The sequence below is a fragment of the Aotus nancymaae genome, unplaced genomic scaffold (genome assembly GCF_030222135.1).
Source record: "Aotus nancymaae isolate 86718 unplaced genomic scaffold, 86718_ANA_hifiasm-v0.15.2.pri h1tg000010l, whole genome shotgun sequence".
Lineage (NCBI taxonomy): Eukaryota > Metazoa > Chordata > Mammalia > Primates > Aotidae > Aotus > Aotus nancymaae.
This window is the reverse complement of record NW_026988421.1, coordinates 57,734,189-57,744,737: the sequence shown is the minus strand read 5'-3', so window position 1 is coordinate 57,744,737 and position 10,549 is coordinate 57,734,189.

Genomic DNA, 10,549 nt, shown 5'->3' with positions numbered 1-10,549 from the left:
AAAGCACTCTTGGCAAGAAGAGTCTGTTTCTGGCTGGAGGCTGAGCTGATGCCCTGACATTTCCTGGGCAGGACCATTAAACATTCCATCCAGGAGCAGTAACTCTGAGATGTAACTTCCAGTCACTGCATGTTCATCCTGTGGGCTCTGAAGGAAAAGCTACTGTCCCTGATCAAGTAACCTTGACTTCCTGCTTTGTCTGAATTTCCTAGCTTTAGAAAAGGGAAGTTCCCTTGGTGTATGAGCCACAAAAGGGCATTCTCAGGAAGACCCAAGGGAGCTGGCAAGAGGAGGGGTTTAGGTAGAGTGGATCACACAGACCTTTACAAAATTGTCCTTTGTCCCTGAGGCTCAGGGAGGGAGCCTGGAGGCAGGAATCTGCTTCTCTGAGCTTCACAAAGAGGTGAAATACCCTCCTTCCTGCTACATTCTTGCCTTCTCACTGTCCCTTTAGCTGTTGATAGTGACAGGATGTTAGGTGTGCAGTTAAAATATGCATGTTTCCCTTATAACATCAGAAAAGACAGTTTTCTAGCAGTACTATTCAGACTAAACTGAAAGGACCAAAAGTGGGCTAACCTCCTGAATGCAGACCTGAACACCTCCCTTGGGAGTCTGCCTTCTGCAGGCATTGATTTAAAGAAGGTGGAGGCATACAACTAACTATACTTTTGTTCTGCTTCAGAGGAAGCCTGTGTGGTGGTGCTGGGGATCCACAGCTTGATCCTGGAATATGGCTGCTTCTTTCCAATAAGTGCATCTCCCACCCATTAGGTTAATCGATTATGTGGCAGTCACTCTGAGGCTAGGTTTGGAAGACCTTCCAAATGCCAGAGAAATGTTTGAGCCCCTTAGCTCCATTATATTCTGAAATCCTGGAAGCAGTGATAATATCATGTATACTTTTGTATCTCCAACAACTGGCACCATGAATGGCACAGCACATGGGAGGAACCGGACTGATATTTTTGGAAAGAATGAACAAAACCACGTATGAGTTTATTTCAAATGAATGAATGCAGACCCCTACTGCTCTGTAACCTCGGCCATCTGCTGAACTATGAAAACCAAAATTCTGAGAGCTTTGGTAATTTCCACATTTACAGAGACCAAACCAGTGTCAGGGAAATAATTTGAAAACTCCTGATTCTTCCTGCCACTCTTCCTCACACTGCCATCGCCTTAGGTAAATGAAAGTTACTGATAAGGAAAAGCCACTGGGTATTTCTCAGTCATTTGTTTATTCAACAGCCAAAAATATTTCTTGAGGGACTGTTACATGCAAAAGGGTTATGGATGATAGAAGCATGAATGTTTTGAAATCAAAATGTGGGCTCCTCAGGTTAATTAAAGTAATTAGCAGCACTAGGGAAATAAAAATGCTGCTCAGGGGAATCTTACGATGGTGCCAGAAAGCAAGGCAAGTTTCTAGAGGGGAATTTGTTGAGGTTCTAATAGGAGGGTGGTTTTGGTTTAGCAGTTTACAGAATGATAACATTCCAGGGGTAGGGTATGTACCAAGGCACAGAAATAAGAATATTTATCACATGGAGGGTCAACTGGCCACAGTGGAGGGCACAGAATGGCACTGATAGGATAGGAATGCAGAAAGGCAAAAGTGGGGTAGATCATAGAGGAGTCGATGTCAGGCTAAGGTGCTAAGACTTTATTTTAGGTGAAGACAATACCGAAGTCTTCTAGCAAGCAAGTTCCCAAATATAAGCAAAGTTATAAGATGACTCATTAGGCAGTAAAATGTGGGATTGATAAGTTATTTACAGTGAGAGAAGGAACTAGAAAAATCAGTTGCACTAGTTCTGTATGAGATAAACAAATGCCTGGGTGAAATTATAGGGATAGTGATAAAGAGAAATATTGTCAACCAGAAAGAATCAAACAAACTGACAGTAATATTTGTCAGCCTCAGCAACGAATTCTGTGAAAGAAATTGTTTCCAGTGTATTTGGTCACATTAAAAAGAATCAGCTGTTTAAAAGTATAATCACACATGCTCTAATAGATGACGAAAGATGAACACAAACCATGTTTATCAAGCATTTACTAAGTGCCCAGAATTGTGCCGAACATGTATCTGCACTATTACATTGACTCTTCACTGAGGCCTAGTGGTTACTCCATCCTACTCCTATTCTACAGATAAGGAGATGCAGACCAGTTTAAGTAATTTGACCATGCTCACACCACCAATGAAAGGCAGATTTGTGATTTGAAACAACGAAGCCTGAATTTGTCTCTACTCTTTAATATAAACTATTCTGCAGACCGGAATCATTTTCATTTTTCACCATCTGCTCTATAGAAGTCTTTGCATCAAAGATCTGGACAGTTTTAGTTTCTTCTGTGTTCCATCTGAATGAACCCACAGCTGGAGACATCCTAAAAATGGTAGCAGGAGAGTTACCACAAGGGACTTTCCCAAACCATCCCAAGATGAGGCCTATTGGGATTCCAAAGAAAGAAGCACTAAATACCAGGGTGATCAGTCCAAACTGCTTACTAGAGTAACTGAGGAACTTACATACAGAGTACTACAGAGTCCTTGAAACAAACATTGAGAAAAGGGATGTTTCATCTAGATATGTCTGCAAAGAAGGGGTTAGGTTCTGGAGCTCATACGGGGATTTAAGGAATTTGGTTTAGGGCTGGGGCTAGTTTTCATGTATTTAGCAACATGTTTGATCTTTTAGTGTTTCGAGCAACAATCTAAATAAGTTTATAAGTGCCAGGAAATGTTCAGTGCCTTAGCTTGGGTTCAAGCATGAAAGAAAATACATACAGTTGGCCCAGTCACAAAGTGGTCAAGGCACTCTGTGTTTCTTCATCAGTTCAAAGAAAAAAGTAAGGGCAACTTGGGGGACCCTACAGACTTTCAAATGACCAAAGACAAACAGGCTTATGTCTATTAGTTTAAACATTAACTTATTTTCTTAGTCTGATCAACTCTAGCCCTACTGACAATCTGAACAGTCAGCTCACAAGATGTATAGTAGCAGAGCTTCTGCTTCTAACTTACTTGTCTCAATTTTTAAGTATTCAGAGGAGTGTATGTGAAGAGATATCCATAACACTCAGTGCTTTTTCACACTTTTCTTTGATGTATACCTGACCACAAAGTAAGGAGCTCAGAAAATATGAGACACTGTAACTGAAGAGCAATCATAAGTCTTAGATTTTATCAAAAACTTTAGATACATTTTGCATTCTACTATGGGATATATCCTTGTTTATTTTACTACAGTACAGTTTATTTTATTTTAAAGGCAATGTCACATTTTCCTGCCAAATAATGACAGTCAAGTGGGTCGCATCATGTTTATCTTGTGCCTTGCCTGAAATCTACTGGGATGGCTGTATCTGATTTGAGAAATGCTAAAACAGGCCAGATGTGTGACTACTGTGGGGTGGCAAGATGATACCATGGCCAACAGCACAGGCTTTGGCACGACCCCACCTGGTTTGCATCCTGGCTCCATCGCTATTAGCATCAGCCTTCTCAAGCAAGTTCCTAAACCTCTCATTACCTTTCATTATATATTCTCATTTGTGAAACAGAGCTTACATTTCATAGTTCAATTAACAAAATATTTGTAAGTCTTATAATCAATGCCTCTTAGATTCAATGAAACATAATGTATCCTACCACACAGGATTGTTATGAATATTGAATGAATTAATATAAATACTATGAATGATGGCTTGCATAAAGTAAACACAGCATAAAAATTTAACCATCATTATTATTATATATACAATTGAGAAACTTCGAGATTAAAACATGCAAATCATACTTTTAAAACTTTCTTTTATAGAGGGAATAAAGAAAAAGAAATGCCTGGTGCAGGAAAGCAAAAGCATGCCAAGGAATCATAGAGAGTAGCCAGTTTATATTAATTTTGTCAGCAAATGTTTGTTAAATGCACATGGGCTGGATATTCTTCTAGGTACTAGGGCTGCAGCAGTCAGTAAAAACAATCTTTCCTCCAGAAGGACTTTAGAGACAAGCCGAGGACATAAGAGTTCATTAAATAATGCATTCAAGAGCACAAATTTTTATCTTTAATCATTGCCACCAAGGAGAGCAGCATTGGTGCAATGAACCTAAGTTGAGAGGATTTGGCTGAATCGGGAAATCTGGAAAGGCTGGTCTGAGCAAGTGAGTTCCAAGCGGACATCCGAAGAATCAGCAGGAGCTTGCTGGTGAGATGTGATGACAGCACTGTAAGCAGAATGAGCAGTCTGTGAAACTCCTGTGGGAGGAGCAGCTCCACACACACCAGGTTCTGAAAACAGGCTGGTGGGGACTATGAAAGTCAGCTTGCAGGAAAGGGAGTCCAAGGATCAGCAGGGGGTGGCTGGCCAAGACAGGGAAGACAATGAAGGAACCAGACAAATCGTGCCCTTTGTAGTTCCACAAACCACAAGCAAGGTCAGAGGCAGGTCCCCCACACTGTGTCTCTCTCTACAAGGAGGCTTGGTGACTGCTCAGAACCCTTCTTCCACCCAGGCCTCTCCTTCCTCATGCCAGCCTAGCACATTCTTCTCCTGGGAGGAAAAAAACAACTCTGAGTTGCATTTTCACAAATGGAAAAATACATGGGTTTCTATTTCTGGCATGCGTTTTGTGGAATATGACAGAAATATTTCAACCCAAATAGGCATAATTTCTCAGCTTCATATTCCTCAGGGCCTCTGCTGTGGGTCGCATCTCCTTCTCAATGCTCTGATGTGTCTACACTGGCTCCCCTGCTTATCCCTGCATAAGAGTTCTCTCTGTTTCACAGACATGCCAGAGGTGCCCTTGTGAAAACAACTCTCTACAAAAGGAATTCAAAGTAGTAGAGATGTTCATCCTTAGAAAGAATTTATAGGGGAAGGTCTAAAAAAGGAAATGACTCTTTTGTCCTTCATTACAAAGCATTTTAGGGAAAAATGAAGAGGGAGAAGAATAAGTAAAAAGAGAAGATGCAGGAAATTTATAATCATATATTTTTTCTTAATTGATTATAAAAGTGAATATATCAAATAAGTAATAGATACTGGTGTTGATCCAGGATTGGCCTTTTTGGAATAAAGCAAGAAGAAGTTCAGATGTAACATCTTCTGATCCTAAGTTGAAGATCAGGTGCTTTCCCCACAGGGACTCTCAGGGGAGGACTGCATCATGGTTAGAAGTGAGGACTCTGACTGTGACAACCCAAGTTTGAATTAGCTCATATCTCCGTGCCTGAGTTCCCTGACCGATAAAATGGGTATGTACCTGTAATATGTGTAAGATAGTTAAACAAATTACTGTATTTAAAAGTACTTGAAAGGGCCGGGTGCACTGATTACATGCAGTGGCTCATGCCTGTAATCTCAGCACTTTGGGAGGCCAAGGCAGGCGGATCACCTGAGGTCAGACCATCCTGGCCAACATGGTAAAACCCTGTCTCTACTGAAAGTACAAAATTAGCTGGGTGTGGTGGTGGGTGCCTTTAATCCCAGCTACTAGGGAGTCTGAGGCAGGAGAATCGCTTGAGTCTGGGAGGTGGAGGGTGCAGTGAGCCGAGATCATGCCATTACACTCCAGCCTGGGTGACAGAGGCCAGACTGGTCTTGAACTTCCGGCCTTGTGATCCACCTCCCAAAGCACTAGGCCTCCCAAAGTGCTGGGATTATAGGCATGAGCCACCGCGTCCAGCCTGAATCTTCATTCTTTAAAGTAAATATTACCAACATACCCATTTATAGCTGAGAAAACTGAGGTTCTGTTTAAATATTGCTCAAGAAACAGAAGATAAGCAGCAGAAGAGTCAGGTTTTAAATATAGACTTGAAACATACTAAACACTTTTAAAAAGCACAAGATAGCATTATGAGCTTGTCTCCGAGCCAGGCTAATTGCCTTAAAATACTACCTTCTCAAATTACTAGCTGAGTAAAGACAGGAAATTAATGTAATATCTCTGAGCTCCATTTTTCTATCTGTAAAGTGGAGATACTAACTGTCCCATAGGGTTAACTCCAAAGGGTTATTGTAAGGATTAATTGCAAATACGCACACAACATATTTAGTGCAGTGCCTGGTCCGTAGGAAGTGTACAATGAAAAGCAATTCACATAATTGCTAAATATGTATTACACAATATAGTATATATGATGTGTCTATGTGTGCCATAAACCTATTTCTTTCTTGTCCATTTTGCTAAGATCTCTTCTTGCCTCAGTAGAACAGCAGTTCTATGGCCCTTGCCAGGGCTTCCAAAGTTATTATGACAAGCATTCCTTTTCACTAACCTACTGCCATGTAATCAAAACACCTTTAAAATAGATTCCAAGTTGTAGGTTACCTTTGATGAAAACCTGGTAACGTCATTTTGGTGTTACTGAATAGTTGATATCTCACACCGTTTTCTCCACCACTACATAAAATAAATGCAATCACAGGAAACCTCGTGATCATTGTCATCACCATCACCATCATGATGACATCAAGCATTACTGAATATTTATTTCATGCCACGCATTGTGCTAGATGTTTTACATCTGTTATCTTATTTCTCACACAAAAAAGTAGCTCATCTTGGCCATACCAGCAGGTAAGAAAATTGGGGCAGTGGGAGATAATAAATTTACTCCATATGATGCTAAAATGGAAAAAGTTCCCTTATCCGCCTCTCAGGGCATGTGATAGGGGTGTGGCTTGCTTCTTTGGTGCCTGCTTTTCATAACCTTAGGGAAAGCATGTAGATGGGCAGGTCATGGGGAGCGCTGACCCCACGGCAGTGTCTACAGTTGAGTGTTTACAGCTCCTGAAGCCCTGGTGGGTGTGTGTTACAGTGGGCTCTTTCAGTTTTGCTGTCTGCATGTGGCTGGTTTTAACTGGCTCAATTAGACTCTCTGCCTTATTGCAAGGACCCTCTGCCTTATTTCTGTAGCCCAGGTTCTTGCCTTGGTGTAACCAGAAAAATTGAATCACATGGCTTGGGGAATGAGTGGAAGTTTTTATTGAATGCTGGAGGTAGCTCTCAACAGATGGATGGAAATCAGAAGGGGGATGGAACAGGGAAGGTGGTCTTCCCCTGGAGTCAGGTCACTCAGACTGGGCTTTCCTCCAACTGCCCTTGGCCAAACTTCACATCATCTCGCCATAGATAGCCTGCTAGTGTCTGCCAGTGTGTTTTTCTGTAGGTGTGTTCCTCTTGACATCCAGCCTCCTGTGTCTGTGTCTACTAGGATCTCAGGGTTTTTATAGGCACAGCATGAAGGGCGTGGTGGGCCAGAATGGTCTTGGAAAATGCAGCATTTGGGCATAGAACAAGGAGTCCCTGTTCTCACCTAGGTCCATGGGTACAGGCCCGAGGGTAGAGCCCTCGCCAGGAACCCTGCCTTTCTCTACCCAGCACTTCCCTGTCCACCTCTTGTATCAATTATAACTGAGAATGTCATAAATAGCAATATTCCATTGTGTGTGTGTTGTATGTGTGTGTATAATCCCTCAAATGCTGAAGTAATCCTACATAAACCAATGCACGCATTTTCCCAATGGGTGTGTTTCTTAAGAGCAAAAACCATTTTCTACTCTTTGTGAACCTTAACAGTAGTTCATGTTGAATATTAAATTACTGTTTGTGGCCATGATGTATTTGATGACCCATTATCAAATGCTTTGTTGCTTATGTTGTCCAAACTTGCTAGGATTGGTTGGAGTATCCCAATTTGATTACTTTGGAACACTTGCAGTAGGGGCCGATGTCTTAAGTGTTCACTGGATGTTAATTGAACAAATGGGTAAATGGATTAAATTAAGTTCCAGCTGCACTGATTTAGCCGCAGGGTTTGTATATAAACGACACTTTTAAATAATTGGTACAATTGAGAATAAAATGGCCAATTCTAAAGACATGATTTTTTTCTGGTACTTTAAGACATAAGAAGAAAACATGGATTCATGGTTTATCATTATTTCTTTTACTATTAGGTCTCATGATTCTTTCCAATTATATATAATTCACATAATTCTTTCCATGCTTAGGGATCTGGTAAGAAGACTGGGAAGCAGAAGAGCCATATGGCAGCACCTCTGTTTACTAGAACACACTTAAGCTGTGGATTACATTATAGTAAGACAAGAATTCCAGTGAATTTTACTAACCAGGAATGTGGTGATTGCTAAGGCCTTGGTGAAGGCTTGTGTCTCCAAAACACTTTGACTTCAGATTTTATTTTCTCAATCTCAAATCCATCCTTTTCCAGAAAGAATGGGCCCATTTAGAGACTTAGTAAAATTGTTGACTATGAAGAAAGTATTAATCTCTTCTTTCAGATTCCAACAAAAATTATTTTATCCTGTTGAATCAAAATAAGTACCCCCACATTCTTGATCACAGATACTAAAGTGGTATCCCTCCTCATTTGGTTTTTGAAAGGATCATATGAAAGATTATATGTGAAAGTGCTTTGGAAACAGTAAAGTGTGGTCTTCATGTAAAACTGTCTGGTGAGAGGATCCTGAAAGTCCACACGAGTGTCACTATCAAGATCTCCTTTTTAGCTATAAAACCTAGTTTTCAAATGATATCTTGTGCAACCTCATTTCAATGATAGAGGAGATGTACATCTGCTTAAGTTAAAGCCAGGAGACTTTTGCCTGGGGCCAGAGGCAAGAGGATGAACAGAAGATAAGAAATGCCAAAAATAAGCAGGGGTTATCTGCCTTCATTTATATTTACTTTGGCTGAAGGTTTAAAATATTTTATATGGGAATAACTTTAGGGAGATCAAACAATCTTCAGACCTTGCTCTTTTCTATTGTCTTGCCCAGGGGTGATGCTCACATTTATCAAAACGTTTGAATTTGGGCCCTTGATATAGACCTTTTATATTCCTAATGCTTTTGAACTTGAATTGCCTATTTTTTTTTATTTCAGAAAAGATTCAAAAGACAGATGAAGTTAAAACTGATGAATATCCAGATCTACTTAGAAAGAAATAGTGGTGAAGCAGAGGAAGTCCAAGGGTGTAACCTGAAGGATCTGTTCACTAAGGTTTGTTCAAGGGTTAATCTGTTTTCAGCACCTTGAACCAGACACAAGGCATGATGTGATCTAGCCAGGTTCCAGAAAATATTCTATCCCTTATCAAAAGCAAAAATTGTCTCCAAGTTTTGTTTATGTTCCTATAATTTTATTTTCCAATCACCATTTCCTGAGGAATTCAGGGCATTAGCTGAGAATGCAAATCAATAAACACAATCCATCACATAAACAGAACCAAAAACAAAAACTGCATAATTATCTCAATAGATGCAGAAAATGCGTTCAATAAAATTCAACACCCTTTCATGCTAAAAACTCTTAATAAACTAGGTATTGATGGAATGTATTTCAAAATAATAAGAGCTATTTATGACAAATCCACAACCAATATCATACTGAATGAAATTTTTTTTTACTGATTTTCCTCATTGCTCTCAACCCAAGGCTTTTTTGAGAATTGGGAGCTAGGTAATGTTTGTTGAACCGGTCATATGCTATGAGCATGACAGGCCCTTCACATGAGCTATTTTATTGGATCTTCACAGTAGTATTATCTCCAATTTACTGAGGTTCCTGAACTAACTTGACTAAGGCCACACAACTAGTATGTCAAGACAAGATTTTAAATTTTCTTTTCAGCTTCAAAGGTCATGATTTTCTGGCCACCATCTGTGTGTATTCTCCATACCCCTGACACAAAAACTTCCAAACCCAATTTCATTTTTTCTTTAGCCATATCTGAATTGCCTCATTTTAAAAATTTTCTTTCTCTTTATATCGGTGATTTATTTTTTATTTGTATTGGCATTTTCAGTTCATTTAGACTATTCAGCATTAAACCTCTGTTCCTATTTGAGGTTTCCATGCTTTCAGAGTTTTATTTGACATGAGAAAAACTGCTTCCCTTTACAAAGACAGATGCCAGACACTTGTTTTTCTGGACTCCTATAAATAGACATTGGCTATATCTAAGGCTCAGCTCTCAGATGCATACATGTTGGTCTTTGTTTTAGGAGCTAAATTCAGCCAAAATCTATGGGCTTAGGTGGCTGTTTTCTAGTGGGGGTTGTGAGGGAAGAAGAATTTTCCACATCAAATCGTACTTGAGATGTAGTCTTGGCTTCTTCTACTAGCTGCTTTCCCTCAAACCTGGTTTTCCAGCCCGCCCACTGATTTGAGCTGCCCAAATTATTTCTAAAAAATCATTTTAACTTATCCAGAGTGAGTTTCTGTTTCTTGAAACTTTTAACTTAGACAGATCCAGTATTTTTATAGTCATATCTGTCACTTGGTGGCAGGAAGTTATCTACCACAAAATCCCAAATAAATACACACTACACACAGAGAAGCATATACATGCACACACATACACAGCTGTCAGAAGTCATGAGAGTGCTTAATGAACACCTTGACTCCACTGCCCAGACTTACCCAACCTTAGATGCCTACATCACTGTGTTATTCTAAATTTATATCAATGCATTAGGCAAAACAGTGTGGTTCCATTTTCTT